This window comes from Tursiops truncatus, chromosome 7 (genome assembly GCF_011762595.2).
Source record: "Tursiops truncatus isolate mTurTru1 chromosome 7, mTurTru1.mat.Y, whole genome shotgun sequence".
NCBI lineage: Eukaryota > Metazoa > Chordata > Mammalia > Artiodactyla > Delphinidae > Tursiops > Tursiops truncatus.
The window spans coordinates 849,782-867,117 of NC_047040.1; the positions used below are offsets into that span (position 1 = coordinate 849,782).

The 17,336-nt window shown below is 51.5% G+C and overlaps 1 protein-coding gene across 1 annotated transcript in view; it reads left to right on the plus strand.

Moving 5' to 3' along the window:
- The first annotated feature begins 1,787 nt into the window (after window positions 1-1,787).
- KIF1A (kinesin family member 1A) overlaps window positions 1,788-17,336 on the plus strand; it is an 89,736-nt gene continuing 74,187 nt past the window's right edge. Inside the window, exon 1 of the mRNA XM_073807020.1 lies at window positions 1,788-1,879. The gene's annotated coding sequence lies outside the window, so the exon portion shown is untranslated. The remainder of the gene's footprint in view (window positions 1,880-17,336) is intronic.

A 17,336-nucleotide genomic window follows, 5' to 3' on the forward strand; every position in this document is an offset into this window, starting at 1 on the left:
TAACCCATGGGTTTGGGTTTAAAAGGAGATCACCTGGAACATTAAGAAATATTTAGATCTGAATGATAATGAAAACATTGTATGTTCAAATTCTGTGAGACCCAGCTAAGGCAGTGCTGTAGAAGGAATTTAGAAGAGTTACAAGTAAATGAGCTAAGAATTGACCTCGAGGTGGAGCAACGGATCAAACCCAAAGAACCAGGAAGGAAGGAAATAATAGATAAGGACAGAAATAAATGAAATAAAGGGAAAGATGAGAAGATTAACAAAGTGTAAGTTTGTCCTTTGAAAATGTTAAAAAAGAGAAAAATGCAAATCAGCAAAGTACAGAATAAAAAGGAGAAAGAAGTACAGGAACAGTAGGTATAAGAATAAATATGCTAGTATTTATTCTACAACCTCCGTGACATGGACTAATTCCTAGAAGCATGTAAAATGCCAAATTTGGCTCAAGAAATAGAGAATTTGACCAGAGGGATAAGTATGCTGGAAATAGAAAGGATAAAAGACCCACCCTCCCTGGGGGTCCCACATAGTTTTATTGTTTCTACCAAAAGTTTGGAAGAACAATAACTTCTCTTTTTGCAGGTGGTGCCAGGGAATAGAAAAACAGAAGCTACCTGGGGGCCTTTGGAGGGTAGGGCGGTCTCCTTTGCAGAAGTGTGTGTGTCTGTGCCCTTGCTACTTGCAAGGCACAAGCCCCACGGATGCTGCAAACGGAGGTGAAGCACCTCCCTTACTGCACAGTGTGAGGGGTAACTGGTTAACCGGGTAAACCTTGGGGGCAGCGCCTGGCACCTGCCCGACGCCACCGAGGCCCTGGGGATGCGGAGGAGGCTGACGCAGGGGCTGCGTGGGAAGGGGGTCCCGGCGCCCCGGCTTCAGGGCGGCAGGACGTCACCGCACCCACCGCAGTTCCGGTGGGCGAGCTGGCCAGAGGCTTTGTCAAAGTTGCCCAGCAATGGGGTATGCGGAAGGAGGTCGGTGGCACGCAAAGATGCCAGTCCGTCCCTGGTGGCCTGTTTTCCGGCTGGGGGATTGACAAAGGCTGGGCTTTGCCAGTGTGGACCAAGAGCCGCGTGTGACTCGGTCCAAGGAAGTTAAGCTGGAGAAACAGGCCGTGAGGACGGGGGCGCTGACGACCTGGAGAAGTGGGGCGAGAGGATGGCGGGGGTCTCCACCCGAGGCATGACGGGAGGAGAAGCGGCAGGTCCACTGGCCGGCCGGTTGCATCATCCCTGCTAGGAGGGCTGTCTGCGATGCTCTGGTCTCCCTCCAGGGCTCTGGCCCAGACGCCAGGCGCGATTGAAAACTCACCTGTTACACCTAGAAGTCAGTATGGCTACCACCCCCGACAGCCCCTCCACGGTGCAAGGAGGGAGGCCCTCGGAGGGACAAACGCGAGTTTTGTCCCTCAGCGTCGATGCGTTTGTACTGCTGGCATCGCGGGTGGGGCAGGTGAAGATTTAGTGGTTTCACTTGAAAGGGGTCCGAGTCGGGGTGGGGGGGGCCCAGGGTTGCGCCAGGGGAGGGGGCGGCGCGTCCGGGCCCGGGTGTCGGTCCCCCACTCCCCCACCTATCGCACCGCGGTGTCAGCGGTGATGTCACAGCCCGGCCCCAGCCCCATCCCCGCCGCAGCCGCGACGCCCGTCCCTCTCCCCGCGCGACAAACCAGCTGGCGGCTGGGGCTTGGGCGCCGCGCGCAGCCAACCAGCGCGGCGGGAGGGGCGCGGGGCGGGCCGGGCCGGGGGCCCGCAGCCGTCACGCGGTGCCGCCGTCAGAGCGCCGAGAGCAGCCCGGGAGCGGCAGCAGCTCCGCGCTCGGGGACCCGCGCCCATGCCCGTGCTCATGCCGGGCCGCCGCCACTGACGCCGGAGAGGTAGGGCAGCGGCTCTCCCGGCCTCCCGAGCCCCGCGTCCAGAACCTGCACCCCGCATCCTGCACCTGCATCGTCTGCGCCCCGGGGCGGGGAGCTCGCGCCCTGCGCTGGCGTCCTCTTCTCGGCCAGAGGCGCTGGCGCCGCGCGGCCCCTTCCCTTCCCCCGACCCTCCCCCGTCCCCGCGGAGAACAATGGTGCAAATTCTGGGGTGTCCGCCCTTCTTTAGCAGCTGGGCAGGGCCCTCCGGAAAGGCCCCTCCGATGCGGCCCCGGCTGCAGGGGGACTCTCGTCTGGGATGGGCGGGGGTCGTTACGGGGAGGGCGCAGGCAGCTGGCTGCATCTCGAGACACCCTCCCCCCCTTCGCCGATCCTCCCCTCCCCTGGAGTGGAGCCATTCCTAGGGATGCGGCCGGGACTGCGACCGGACCGGCGGGGGAGGGGAGGGATGGAGAGAAGGCGAGAGGATGCGGATGGGGCATCCGGGAGGGGGCGCGACTGCAGCGGCCAGGCCTGAGGGGAGGGCACTCAGGGCGGCCGGGCGCGAGCAGAGGCCCTGGTCCCCGGGGTGGGGGAAGGCGGATGCTGGAGCCGAGAGCCAAACAGGCAGGCGGGCAGGCGGGCGGGGCGGGCGGGGGCTGCGGCGGGAGGGCTGGGCCGCCAGCTTGGTGCGCACCTCCGAGACTGCCCATCGCCCCACCCCAAGTCGCGTCCTCCTCCCAAGAGACCCCGTCTCCCTTCCAGAAAGACCCACGGTTTGGGAGGGGCCGCCTGTGGATGCGGCCTGCCTCCACGCAGCCAGCGCCCCAGTAACAGGTGTGGCCTGCAGGAGGGGAGGGGGCTGCGGGGCCGCGACGTCTCGGCTGGCGGCGCTCCCCAGGCGCCTGAGCTCGGATGACAGGGACACTGCAGCTTAGACCCTTTCGCTAGTCCTTTAAGCTGCCTGTCGCCCTTACTTCCCCTCCAAACCCGCCGCGCAGCCCTGGCGGCGGGCAGGGAGGGTCCGCAGTCTGCCTGGCGCTGGGTGGGCTGGGGGACCTCGGGCCGCAGGGGCGGAAGGGGGAGGGGAAGGAGGGAATGCCAAGTCATGGGGCCTGCCTGGCGCGGGCGCGACGTCGCCCCGGCGCGGACCCGATGCGCGCCCACGTTCCCGGGAAGAAGGACTTTCCCACAGAGACCCGCGGACCCTCCCTAAGCGGCCGCCCCCTCCAGGGGATGCCTGCATTGCTGGGATAAAGGCCTGTTAGAGCAAAGGATTGGATCTTAAGGCTGCGGAGAGGAGGTGGTGCGGAGAGGCCCCTGCGGCGCAGGGCTGCCCCTGTCCTAACCCTGGGGAGTCAGCGCGACACCCAGCGCGCGCTTCTGCAGGACAGTCACACCTAACCCATCCTCTCCCTGCTGTCGAGCTGGCTGAGGGCCCTTTACCGGGGCAACCGTACCCATCCCCCTCTCGGGCTGAGAAAGCCGCCGCAGGTTTGAAGGGAAGCTCTGGGGTCTGGAGTGGGGGCTTGGGGCTGTACCTGCGGCGGCCATTTTGCAGGTGTGGTCGGCCACCCGCCTTAGCTGAGCCTGAGGGATGGGGGTAGTCAGGAATGAAGCAGGTGCGGCACTTGCAGCGGGTTGCAGTGTCTGCGGTGTAGGGTGAAGGATGCTGCTGGGGCCAGGGCCGGATCTCAGGACTGCACTTGGCTGGGGTCGAGATCCAGGAACCTTCAGGGGCTGATGCTTGCAAGGAGGCCACTGGCTGAGAGACCCAGACGAGGTGGAGGGGACAGTCAGTCTCTACCTGGGTGTGAAGTCTGGTGAGGGTACTGGGTCAGAGCCAGGGAAGGGACTAGAAACTCCATCCCATGCTATGCCTGGATCTGAAGGTGAGCAGGGAGTTGCCTGTGGGGCGCGGCCCACAGGACAGAGGGAGGGTCGGTGTGGGGTCAGGGCCCCTCCCCCCCCAAGGCTCCCAGGGAGGGCCCCTTTGAGGAGGGCCTGCCAGATGCCTGCTGTGTCCACCCACTGGCTGCTACCCCTGCTGAGTGTCCGTCCTTCCACCTCCCCCCGCAGGAGTGGCCCATAGACTGCCCGTCCTGGGGCCTCCCGATGGGCCAGCCACGGCCAGGTGGAAGCCGAGGCTCTGCCTGAAGCCCAGAGGTGGGGCGCAGTGGGAGTCACACCCAGACTCACTGGGTGCAGGGGGTCCAGCCCCCCAGCCTCGTCCCCCTTCAGTCCCCCTGGTGTCACCACTGCTGACCCAGGGCTGACCACGTCCTTTGGACGTGGAGCAGGGAAGTCCTCCCCTGGGCTCTGTGGAGTGTGGGATGGGGCTGGGGGAGGGACCGGGAGTGGGGGGGAGGTGGAGATGGGGGGCATAGCCTCAGGAGAAGGCTCAGAAGGGATGGGGCAGTCTGCCTAGGCCCATTCAGCTCAAATAGGCCAGCCAAGGTGGGTGAGCTGGGCGTGGCGGGGGGGGATATTCTCATGCGGTCCTGCTGTCACAGGATTGGGGCCTGTGGAAGGGCTACCAGCGCTGGGAACCCCACCCTGGACTTTAGGATTGACTGACCAGGGCCTGTGCTCAGGCCTGCCAAGCCCTTCAGACCTGAGACCCTTCTGAGTCTGGAGGGGCCTGGGCTGCCTCCCCTGGGAGGGAGAGTGGCTGGCCAGGGGTCGCTCCGCAGCGAGTGACCCCCAGGATGAGTGCGTGGCTGCCCTCCTGCCCAGTCCTACGTGCTCCCTAGAGCACTCCCCGTTCAGTATTCTTCGGCCCAAAGGACCAGGCTCACCACCCCTACCCAGGTGGGCCACTCCCACTGTCTCCCCTGCCCCATACTCTGGAGCACCTCTGAGAATGCTGGAGGGGCCGGACCGTGCCCTCCCGCAAACCTCTCTGCTCTGCCAGGGTGCCCAGGGGCGCCGCCGGGCTGCTGGGCCTGCTCAGTACGTGGTTCTGTCCAGTTAGCTGGTGGAACTCCTCCCACCTGGCCTCACCCCGAACAGGCAGGCCCAGGGCAGGGGGCGGGGATGGGGCTGGTGGCAGGTGTGCTGCACCGTCCCACCTGTTCTAGTGGGTTTGCTGAGCACCACCAGGGTCCTGGCTTCGGGCTGAGGGGCCGCTGGCTGACCCCGGGCTCCCCCAGCTCCCCAGCCCAGAGTAATGGAGACGTTGGAAGGGTGGAGGGTACGGTCAAGGTCAGCGGTCAGCCGAGGCTGAGCCTCCTGACCCCTCTGGGGTTTTCCGCAGCCCCTCCTGTGGGCTTTCCCCTCCCCCGACACACACCACCCTGAGCCCGCTCCCTCCCAGCTGCCCCCCCCCATGCTTGCCGGAAGCCACTCCCCTTGCGGCCTCCGAGGTGTCACCCCTGGGATTGGGAAGGACACACCGCCTGCGTGGCTGGGCCCCGCTTCTGCCTGCTGCTTCTCTAATGCCTCTGCTGGATTTAATCTCCTAATCCTGTCCTCGTGTCTGGGCCGGCTGAACCCTGGGTCCCCGCCCCCGCCTCATCCCCTGCTCAGGAGCCCCAGGTGGGGAAACGCCCCCCTGCCCCTCCCTCTACCTAGGTTTCAGGACACCCCAGCCCTGGCCTCCTGTTCTCACTCCTCACCTTCCCCACTTGGCTCTTGGGCTGACTGGAGCTGCTACTCGGATACACACTCACAGACACACACAGACTCACACACACACGTGTACACACACGCTCACACACACAGATACACACAGACTCACACGCGCGCGCAAACACACACATTCACACACACGCTCTCACACACACTCACACACACAGATTCTGCAGCCCTCACCCGGCTTGTTCCTGCCTGGTCCTCTCTCCCCTGGAGCACTCCACATAAGCCCCCACTGTGAGATTCCCGCCCCCCTCCAGTGCTGCCAGCACCTTGAAGCCTGCCGTAAGCACCCCTGAGGGCCACCCCACCCCACGTAGGTAGTTTGGGGGTCAGTGAGGAGGAAGGGAACACTGATCGGGGCAGACTGCATTGCACACCTCCGTGTGCCACCTTGTCCGCGCTCCCAACACCTCAACGCGCAGGTGGCATCGCACCCATTTTCCAGATTTAGAGGCTGAGGCTCCTGAGAAAGCATGTGACTTGTCACAGAGGACCTGGGGTTCCACCCCAGCTGCCTCTGACGCCAAAAACTTTGCTCTTCTAGCACTTTCTGCTCCCCCCACCCCCACCCCATTGCCACCCCATCCCGTGCCAGCACAGTGCCTTACACGCAGTGGCCACTCCGTAAATGCCGGTTCCTTGTTGGGCCAGTGGCTTTAGCCCAAGGCGTTCGTTTCCTGTGGCCCCAGGGCGAGCAGCTGCCTCTCGGTCGGGGGTGGGGATTGTCTGTGTGTCTCTGTGTTTCCATCAGGACCTGCCAGGGCTCCTGAAATGCAGCTCTGGGATAAGGGTGGGGATGCCCCAACTGCTCCTGTAGGCCCAGCTCCCTGCAGGCCCCCTCCCCTAGCCCAGCCTCTGGCCTATCCTCAGGGGTGTCAGGAGTCCTGGCCCCCCACCCCAGTCTCAGCCCTGCAAGTAACACTCAGGTAGTCCTCAGTTTCCTTCCCCATCTGTCATCAGCTCAAGCCAGGATGGTGAGGGGCAGGGCTTGGTCATCAAGGCTCAAGGCCTGTGGGTCAGTGGGGACCATGCTTCTGGGGGCCATCATGGGGCTGGGGCAGAGGGTGACTCAGCTGCTAGTGTCATCTGGTCTTCACTCTCCACCTGCTTCTGGGTCCAGGGCTGTACCACGGCCGAGGCTGTGCCCAGGAGGGCGGCAGCTCCGGGACGAGCAGTGGTGCGGTGGGCGATCTCAGCTGTCCCTTTCTTGTACTGAATGCATCCCTTTCATCCTCACCTTCCCCAGCTTCTCAATCACATTCTCTCTTCCGCTGAGTCCCCTCTTTCCTGGCGCTCTCAGCCCCGGAAGCCACCCCCCTCCTGCTGCCCGCTGCATCCCCTGGGCTGGACTCTGTCCGCTGGCCCCGGAGCTGCTTCTTTCTTAGTTTCCTGTCCTGTTTGGCTCAAGCGCATCCTTGTGTGACATCCTAAACAGGGTGATGAGTCCTCGGCTTCTAGAGCGTGTCTTCGCTCTGTCCTCACGCTGGTCGATGCTTTGTCTGGGAGCACTTTTTGTTGGTAAATCACCCTGAAGCCTTTGTCATCGTCACTGTCTGCATCCAGTCACCTATGAGAAGCCTTTGTCAGCAACTCGACTTTCCTTCCTGAAATCTTTTAGGATTCTTTCTTCATCTGCGGACTCCTGACCATCCATGCAGTTGGGTTACGTGTGGGTTTATGTGTTTACTGGTGCTCGGTGGGACCTTTCAGCTGAAGACAAGCTCTATTCTTTCATCTGTTCATGTTTCTTCCCTTTCATTTTTTCTGTTTTCCTCCTTGAATTCAGGCATTGGTCTTCTGTGTTCTGGCCTTTTCTCTCATTCTGTCTCCTCGTTTATGTCCGACTTTCTGGACAATTTTTGGACTTCATTTTCGAGTTCTTTGGGGAAGTTTTGTGTTTCAGCATTCACACTGTTTATCTCTAAAAGAACCGTCTTCCTTGTCTCTAAGTGTTCCCGTTTCATAGCATCCTGTTCTTGTTTTGAGAATGTAGCATCTTGAAACATTCTGAGTCAGGTTATAAAGGTTTTTTGTCGGTTTGCTTGTTTTTGCTCATGGTTTTACCCTTTCTCACAGGGCTTGTTTTCTGCTGGTTTACTGGTCTCTCACTTTGAAGCCGCCGGGTGGCCTGCTGGGTAGTGGAAGGTTTCCTGCGATCTGGGTGGGATTCCAACTGGAGCCGAGTGTGGGGTGGGGGATGCCCAGTGGCAGGTTTGCTTTAGGCAAAGGTGTGGGAGCTGGATGCCAAGCTGTGTCCCAAGCGCCAGAGTGCAGGGGGCCAGCGTCCACATTGAGGACATCACTCTTGCCTGGTGTTTTCTTCCGTTTCTGTAGGGAAGAGCCTCCTACCTTTTGCCTGAGGATTTGGAAGCCACGGCCCTCTGAAGAGGAGGCAGGGAAAGGGGTGAGGGTTTCACCATCGAAGTGGTGGTTCCACAGGCAGACTTGCACCCAGCGCCCCCTCTTCAGCCTCACTCCCCACTCCTGCCCACTGCTGGGTCCATGAGCCCTCAGCCTAGAGCCCCCGGAGGCCCGTGCTATTGTGCTACAGAGGACCGCTCCCCTAATCCTCATGGAGTCGGGGGAGGGCCTGTCTTACCCACTTTGCACATGGGGCCACAGGATCGTGCAGAGTTCCGCCCGTGCTGCTGGCATCCTGGAGGTCCACGTCGAGGCCTTGGCCCCAGTCGGCTGGACCTCTGACCAGGGGTCTCCCTGCCACCCTGAATTCGGCGTCAGCATTCTCAGAATCCATGATTTGCCCCTGGGCTCTCAGTAGTGTTGCCAGGAGTGTGCGGCTCTACTGGCTGGTCTCACCCTGTCCACTTGTCTGCACGTTGCTGCCTGAACCACGTTTGTGAGATCCCCTAGGATGCGTCATTCACTTTTGCGTCTGGATGGAGCTCCCGTAGGACTGACTGGTCCCCAGGTATGGGGCATTTAGGCATCTCCATTCCCTCCCTCTCAACTCCTGGACTCATGCACAACACCTCTAGTTGCACAGCTGCTGGCCATGTGGTCTGCGGCCTTACTAGAAAATTGCCGTGTTGTTTTCAAAGCGGTTGAACCAATGAGCTTTTCCCAGGTGATCTGTAAGTTCCTGTTGCTGTATCCTTGTAACAGTTGGGGTTGTCAGACGTTTTAATGTTGTGATCCGTTGGGTATGGTTTTAGACAACACTTTGTTAATTACTATTGTGGTTGAGTATCTTGTCCTGTAATTTGCCTGTTCATATCTTTGTGCCCATTTTTTCTTTTGTGTCTCTTTTCTTTGATTTTGTCTGTTCTTTATATGTTCTGCACATGAATTCTTGTTGATTATATGGGCTACAGACATCTCCAGGTGGGTGGGCTTCTCTTCACCCTTTCAATGGTATCTCGATGCCTGGACTTTTCCTTTTGGTGTCTTCCATGGGCTTAGAAATCCTTCTTAAAGGTGAGCATGGAGAGAACAGTGTTTGGTTTCTTCCAGAACTTTGTTGTTCGCATTTAGGTCTTCAGTCTGCATGGAAGTTGTTTTGGAATAAAAAGGGCTCTAATTCTGTAGGACTGGCCAGTTGTGCTGGTCTGTCTTAGTCTGCTATAACAGAGTACCACAGACGGGGGAGCTTAAAAACCACAGAAACTAATTCTCACAGCTCTGAGGCTGGACGTACAGGATGAGGGCGTGAGCTTGGTCCGGGTGCAGCATTGTCGCGGTACCAGCACGGCCAGGTTCTGGTGAGAGCCTTCTTCTGGGTTGCGGGTGGCTGACTCACTGTGTTTTCACATGGCTGAGCAGAGACAAGGAGCAAGTTCTCTTGGGACCTTTTTAGGGCGATGATCCCATTCATGAGGCTCCATCCTCATGACCTATAGCCTCCCCAATGCCCCGCCCCCAACACCATCACACTGGAGGGTAGGGTTTCAACGTAGGAATCTGGGGGGAACACAGACATTCAGTCCATGACACCTGTTTTCTCAGCATCCCTGGGTCAGCACCCCTTTCTCTTCTCATCAGCCTGTAAAGCCTCCTTGTCAGAAGGGCTGTGTGCAGGTCTGTTTCTGGGCCCGTCTGTTGCAATGGTGGTGACCGGCTTGTCCCAGCCACCTTGTCTTGATGACTACAGCTCTATATTGTCTTGTTATCAGTGGGGCCTATTGCCTTCTACCTCTTGTGCTGCTTTTTTTTTTAAACATCTTTATTGGGGTATAATTGCTTTACAATGGTGTGTTAGTTTCTGCTTTATAACAAAGTGAATCAGTTATACATATACGTACGTTCCCATATCTCTTCCCTCTTGCGTCTCCCTCCCTCCCACCCTCCCTATCCCACCCCTCCAGGCGGTCACAAAGCACCGAGCTGATCTCCCTGTGCTATGCGGCTGCTTCCCACCCTCTTGTGTTTCTTCAAGCTTGTTATTGGTATTTGTAGTATCTTATGCCATATAAATTTTTAGAAGCAATCTGTCCAGTTTCATAAAAAGACTTGTTTGTGATTTCATTTGAAATTACATTGAATGTTTTGATTCATTTGGGTGAAAATAAACATTTTTAAGACATTTAAATTTCTTTTTCATGAACAGGTTGTAGTTCTTCATTTATTTAGATTTTCTATAATGTTTTTGTAAAGTTTAAAAGTTTTCCTCATAAAAGTTGTATGTATCCTTTGTGACATTTATTCCTATGAAGGTACTTTATATTTTTGGTTATTTTTTAAATGCCACCTTAAAAAATATTTTTAAACTCTTGTCTCTAGTGCATACTAACATGGTTGTTTCCTAGCAACTTTGCTGACCCTTCCCACTAATTAAATAATTAAAATAATATGTCTCTGGATCCTCTTGATTCCTGTGTAGATAAGCAAATAGTCTGCAAATAATGACAAGTTGTTTTATTCTTTTCCAACCCATATTTTGCCCATGTTATTCCTTTTTCTTGCCTTATCACTCTGGCAAGAACCTCTGCTACAATGTTGAATACAAGTGGTGACAGCAGGCATCCGGAACTTGTTCCTGAATTTAAAGGAAATGTTCCTACTATTTCACCATTAAGTGTGGTGTTTGGGTAGATTTTTACTAGATACCTATTATGAGATTAAAGAAGTTTTATCCTTCTATTGCCAAGAGTTTTATCACAAATGGATTTTGAAAATGACTGAATGCTCCTTCAGTATCTATAGAGGACCTCATTTGGCCTTTTTCTCCTTTAATCCTGAATTGTATTAATAGATACCCTAATGTTAAGCCATGCATTATATTACCATACTGGTATTCCTGAAACAAACCTACTGCATTATCTTTTTTATTTTCTGCTGGACTTTCTTGTTAATATTTTGAACTTTTTTATCTATGTTCATCAGTGAAATTGGTCATTTCTCAAATGTTCTTTGTCTAATTTGATGCCAAGGTCATATTAGCCTCAGTGAATGAGTTGGGGATATAAACTTTCTCCCTCTGTTTCCCTCTCTTTTTCCTGTTCTCTTAAATAGTTTGTATAAGATTGGAAATATCTGGTCTTTTGTATGTATGGTAGAACTCATAAAAAGTATCTGAGTCTTCTACTTTTCTGGTGGTTAATATTTTAAACTATTGAGTCAATTTATTTAATGATTGTAGGAAAATTCAAGTTCCTACTGACAAATTTTTCTCCTGGTTATAGGTCATCTTTTCTGGCTTCTTGGCACGTGTAGTAATTTTTAAAATTGAATTCTAGACATTTCTACATTGTGGAGCATCTGAATTATGCTTTCTTCCTGTAAAGAATGTTGGGCTTTGTTTTGGCAAAAGCAGTTAAATTACTTGAGGACTTATTTGATCCTTCAAGGCCTGATTTTAAGCTTTTACAGAGTTGCTCGAGGATAGATTTCACTTTGGGACTAGTTAAGCCCACACTAAAGTATGATTTCTTTGGAGTCTCTACTGAATGTCTGGGGGCCTGGGATGGAGGGACCAAGAGAACTGTATTCTGGCTGGTGGAAGCACAGATGTCTTCTGACTTTGTGTGAGCGTTGGGAAGTCTTCAGTCTTCAGTCTTCTTTGTCCGGTCCATGGGCATGGACTAGTAGTCTACAAAGATGCAAGGGGATCCCTATGCAGATTTCTGGAGCTCTATTATTGAGCAACTGTTTCCTTTCCAGAACTCTGACCCACAGATTCCAGCAGCTGCAACCTACCCAAACTCTGACTTCCATCTCCCCAACTCATCAGAGTTGCTGAGCTGTTTGGGTCCCACCTCCCAGTGCCTGAGGTCTGTACATTGTCTCTGGGAAGATTTGGAGTGATTGGAGGGAAGGGAGACTCATATGTTTCCCTCCTCTCAGTGCTTTTTGTGCCATGTCTGAAAACAGTCATTTTCATCTATTTTGTCCAGTTTGCTAGTCGTTGTTCACAGTGGGAGGTTAAGTATGGTCCTTGTAACTCCTTCATGGCTGGATGTGGAAGTGCTATAAATTTTGCTGGTAGTATTTGCATGATCATTTACTACTAAGTTTATTTATAACTCTGTAGTGATTTTTTGTTTTGTGTGTTAGTTATTTAGAAGTTTATTTTTTTAATTTCTAAACATATGGGTTTTAATGATCTTTTATTGATTTTTAATTTAATTGTGTTCAAATTACATGATGATTTGATACAGAGTCTTTGAAATTTATTGGGAGTTGCTTTATGGCCTACGACAAGGTAAAATATTGAAAATGTCCCCTATGTACTAGAAAAGTATGTCTCTAATTTTTGAGGGCAAGGGAGCACGTATGTTCATTAGTTCATGATCGTTATGTTGTTCAAATCTTCTGCATCCTCATTAATTATATGTCTGCTTGATCTGTCAGTTAGTGCGAGGTGTGTTAAAACTGCTGTGGTAAATTAATGAATCATTCCATGTTGCATGACTCCTAACCTTTGTTTTATGGTTTCATCGTTTTGTCTCTCTGGGGCCATTCTGGGTAATTTTTTCTGACATATTTTCCACTTCATTAATTCTCTGTTCAGCTCCACTTAATTTGCTGATTAACGGGTCTGCTAAGTTTGAAAATTTAAAGGATTACATTTTTATATCTAAAAGTTCTGCATGGCTTTTCCCTCGTGTTTTACTGCACTATTTCCCATTCCTGCTTATTTCTGTAAACATTTTAAGTGCACTTATTTTGTAACCTGTATCTGACAGTTGTAACATCTGAGGTCCTTGAGGATCTAGTTCTGGTTTTCTTTTCCTTTTTTCCTGATTCTCATGGTGAATTTCATCTCTGTGTCGGGTAATATTTCACCATCAGCTGCTATTTGACAGATCTTCATCTCTAGGAATACTGGGACCCCAAGGGTAGGAAGCTGTTTCCAAGGAGGATTTGTATCTGCCTTTGTGAGATGCTTTGGGTGCAACACCTGAGACCTACTCTGAGCTAATTTCTCAACCTTGGGCTTCCCTGATCGTGCTGGTGAATTTAGACCCAAGCCTGCATGAGGTCAGGGCTGTGGCCTCAAATTCTCAGAAGCACTGGCTTGTTCACCAATGGAGCTGAGAGTCCTTCAGACCAATGCCCACATCCCTTTGACGGCAGATGGCTTTCCCCAGCCTTCCACTCCACAGGGGCTGTAACTTTGCAGGATCCAACTTTTTGTGACATTTGATTCCAGTCCCGACTGCCTGTGTTTGAGGCTGTCTCCCATCCCCCCACTCAGCAGGTGAAACCCAATTCTCTGCATTTCTGGCATCAGCAAACGCCTGCAGCTTCCTTCTGGGTGGGCTTGTGGGATGGGCTCCCCACTTTCATTTCAGCTCCTCCTTCCTCTTTTCCCCCCTTTTCCAGAATTCTCTTCTTTTATTCTGATGCTTGTTATTTATCCCAAATTTCTAGGTGATTTCTAATAGGAGGGTATTTCATCCATCATATTGCCAGAGATGGGAGTCTCTCAATCACCTTTCTCCCCCCATCAGTTTTGAAATATTAATTTTAATGAGCAAAACTGATTTTTGTTTTCATGCACACCAGCGCTTGTCAACCAAAAGTGAGCTAGCTTTCTCTCTCCCTCTTTCCCTGAACCATTTGGTAATTATTTTTAAAATAATTCTTTTAGGTAAAATATGAACATGATTTGGAAGAGTCGAATGTATCTACAAAACTCATTTAGGGAATCAGCAGTTTTTGCTGTCTATCTGCAACCTCTTTCAACTCCCTTTAGCTGTTTGTTGTTACTTTTTGTTGTTGTTACTGTTGTTATTTAGCTCTAGATTGCTAAATAATGTGCTATTCTGCTCATTTTTGGCCTGTTTCAGAAGTTACATAGGTAGAATTATATAGAATTCAGTGTTTGGTTCATCCTTTCTAATTTATCTTCTCTCCCTCCTTAAATGCCATTGAAATAACAGTAGAGGTAAACTAAAGAAAGACCTAAATGCTTCCATAAGGATAAAAAAACAGAAGACGAGGCTCAGCAACCACGTTTTGGAAAATGAAAGGCAGAGCCCACGTGGTAACTGACAGCAGATCCAGGAGAGCCAAAGGCACGGAGGGAGATTGGGAAGCAGCCCGCGGACGTCCTCACAAGGCTCAGGAACTGGGCCCCCAGCTGCCCTGGGCAGACGGGTCCAAAGTCTGCTCGAGAAGCAGCTAGACTCCTGAGAATTCTCCCCACCTGCTCCTTCCCCATTTCTTTCTTCCTTTCTGACCCTTCTCCCTCCTTAATCGCGTCCATCTCCATGACTTAAAGAGTCAGTGCTCACAAGCAACTGATGCATTTTTCCTGCCCTGACCCCTCCTCAGATGCTCACATCCAGCCTCCTCCCAGACATCTCCAGGCATCTCCTGCTGGCGCCAGGGTTAAGGGGTGAACAAGATGTAATCCTCCTCTGGCAGAGCCTCAGCTGCTGGTTCACGTGCACCGGGTCCTTCTCAAGGCAAACCTTCAAGTCCCGAAGGTCCGCCTGGCAAACCCATGGCTCCCTGGGGGACGGTGGGTTCTGGATTGACCTGGGACTGCTGTGAAGGACTCCCCACCTCGACCCCCATGACTTAAAGCTATACATTTCCTCGTGAGTTCTGTGTGAACTGCACTCCACAGCTTTGATATGTTGTATCCTCATTATTCAGTTCAAAATATTTTCTAATAGTCAATGAGTTTTTTTTTCCTTTGACCCATAGGTTATTTAGAATTGTATTGCTTTATGTCCAAACAGTCGAGAGGTTGTAGGTTTTGGGTTTTTTTTTAATTAATTAATTTATTTTTGGCTGTGTTGGGTCTTTGTTGCTGCCTGAGGGCTTTCTCTAGTTGCGGTGAGCAGGGGTACTCTTTGTTGCGGTGAGCGGGCTTCTCTTCTCTAGTTGCGGTGGCTTCTCTTGTTGTGGAGCACGGGCTCTAGTGTGTGCAGGCTTCGGTAGTTGTGGCACGCGGGCTCAGTAGTTGTTGCTCGCGGGCTGTAGAGCGCAGGCTCAGTAGTTGTGGCGCACAGGCTTAGTTGCTCCGCGGCATGTGGGATCTTCCCAGACCAGGGCTCGAACCCATGTCCTCTGTGTTGGCAGGCAGATTCTTAACCACTGCACCACCAGGGAAGTCCTGGTTGTAGGTTTTTTTATTGCTTTTTTTTTTTTTTTTTGCAGTACGCGGGCCTCTCACTGTTGTGGCCTCTCCCGTCGCGGAGCAAAGGCTCTGGATGCTCAGGCTCAGCGGCCATGGCTTATGGGCCCAGCTACTCTGCGGCATGTGGGATCTTCCCAGACCGGGGCATGAACCCGTGTCCCCTGCATCGGCAGGCGGACTCTCAACCACTGCGCCACCAGGGAAGCCCTACTGCTTTTTTGTTTGGTATTGATGTATAGCCTAATTCTACTGTGGTCAGAGAACATATGAATTTAATTTTATGAAATTAATGAATTTAATTATAAATTGAAATTCGTTAGCCTTTACTTTATGACCAGCATATGGCTAATTTTAGTGAATGTCCCATGGGCGCTTTAAAAGAATGTGCATGATAGATATTTTTCCTTTTCAGTAGCTGATAGAATAGGCAAAGCAGGGACTTCCTAACAGTCCAGTAGCTAAGACTTCGCCTTCCAGTGCAAGGGGTGTAGGTTTGATCCCTGGTTGGGGAGCTAAGATCCCACATGCCTTGCCAAAAGGGACAACAAAACAGAAAACGTAAAACAGAAGCAACATTGTAACAAATTCAATAAAGACTTTGAAAATGGTCCACTTAAAAAAAAAAAAGAATAGGAAAAGGAAAAAATTTTATCGTTTTGTTTTCAGCCTCTCTGTGTCTTTTTATTTAAAGATGTCTCTCGTCAACAGACTATAACTTTAAAAAAAAAATCTGTTCTGACAACTGTAACATTTGACTTGGAGTAAATGGTCCATACGAATTGACTTGAGCTTTTATCTCGGGTCTTCAATCTTCATTTTCCATTTGACACTTTTTTTTGTTCTGTTTTTCCTCCTGTATTGCCTTCTATTGGATTAATAAAAATATTTAAAATTTTTTCTGTTTATCTTGCTATTAACCTGTTAGTTGTACATTCTTTCTCTGCTCTTTTGATGGTTACCCTAGCAATTGAAACAAGTATCCTTGAGAGTCTAATATAAATGATTACTTTTCTACTTAACGTTGAAACCTTAGAACCTGTATTTTGGCTTCCATCATTTCTGTTGAGAAGTCAATTGTCAATCTTTTTTTTTAATATAAATTTATTTATTTTATTTTTGGCTGCATTGGGTCTTCAGTTGCTGCATGCGGGCTTTCTCTAGTTGTGGTGAGCAGGGGCTGCTCTTCCTTGTGGTGCGCAGGCTTCTCATTGCGGTGGCTTCTCTTGTTGCGGAGCACAGGCTCTAGGCACACAGGTTTCAGTAGTTGTGGTGCGTGGGCACAGTAGTTGTGGCTTGAGGGCTCTAGAGCACAGGCTCAGTAGTTGCGGTGCGTGGGCTTAATTGCTCTGCGGCATGTGGGATCTTCCCGGACCCGGGCTTGAACCCTTGTCCCCTGCATTGGCAGGCGGATTCTTAACCACTGCGCCACCAGGGAAGTCCTCAATTGTCAATCTTATTCTTGTTCCTTTAAAGGTCTTTTTTTCCCTGCCAGCTTTTAATGCTTTTCTTTCCGTCTTTGGTACTCGACAGCCTTACTCTGATGTGCGTTGGTGTAGTATTCTTGGTGTTTGCAGAGCTTCTTGAATCTGGATGAAGTACTAAAATACTTCAGTAGTTTTAGACAATTAATGGTCATTATCTTTTAAAGTATTGCTTCTGTCCTATTCCATTATTCTCCTTTTAGATTTCAGTTGCACGCATGTTCGACCGTTTCACTGTGTCCTGTGTTTCTCTGACGCTCAGTTTTATATTTTCTGTTCTTTGTTTTCTCTGTTCTTTAACTTTCTGTTGACCTGTTTTCCACTTCGTGAACACTGTCTTCAGATGTGTCTAATCTCTTCAGTGTTTAATTTCAGTGATTGTATTTTCAGTTCTAAAATTTCCATTTGATTCTTTTTTATAGTTTCAAATCCTCTTGCAAAATTCTCCATTTTCCCTTTATTCTCTCCATCCTTTCCTCTCTTATTTTGAACGTACAAGTCATGATTATTTTAAAGTGCTCGTTTGATAAGTCCTAGATCTGGATCATATGTAGGTTTGTTTCTATTTTTCTTTTTACCTTTCTTTCCCAATTTGTTTTGAGTCACATAGCCCCGTCTCTTTTCATGACTTGTGAGTTTTGATTGGTCTCAGAAGTTGCCTGCGAATACATATGCGAGGCTCCAGATGGCTCAGATTTTCTCTTCCAGGCAGGCGGAGTGAGGGTCATCCTTCGTTCAGTCAGAGGCCGAGCTGAGCCAGGGCTGGCCGCAGTGTGACAAGGTGCAGCCCACCTGTGGCTCTGCCCTGCTTGTA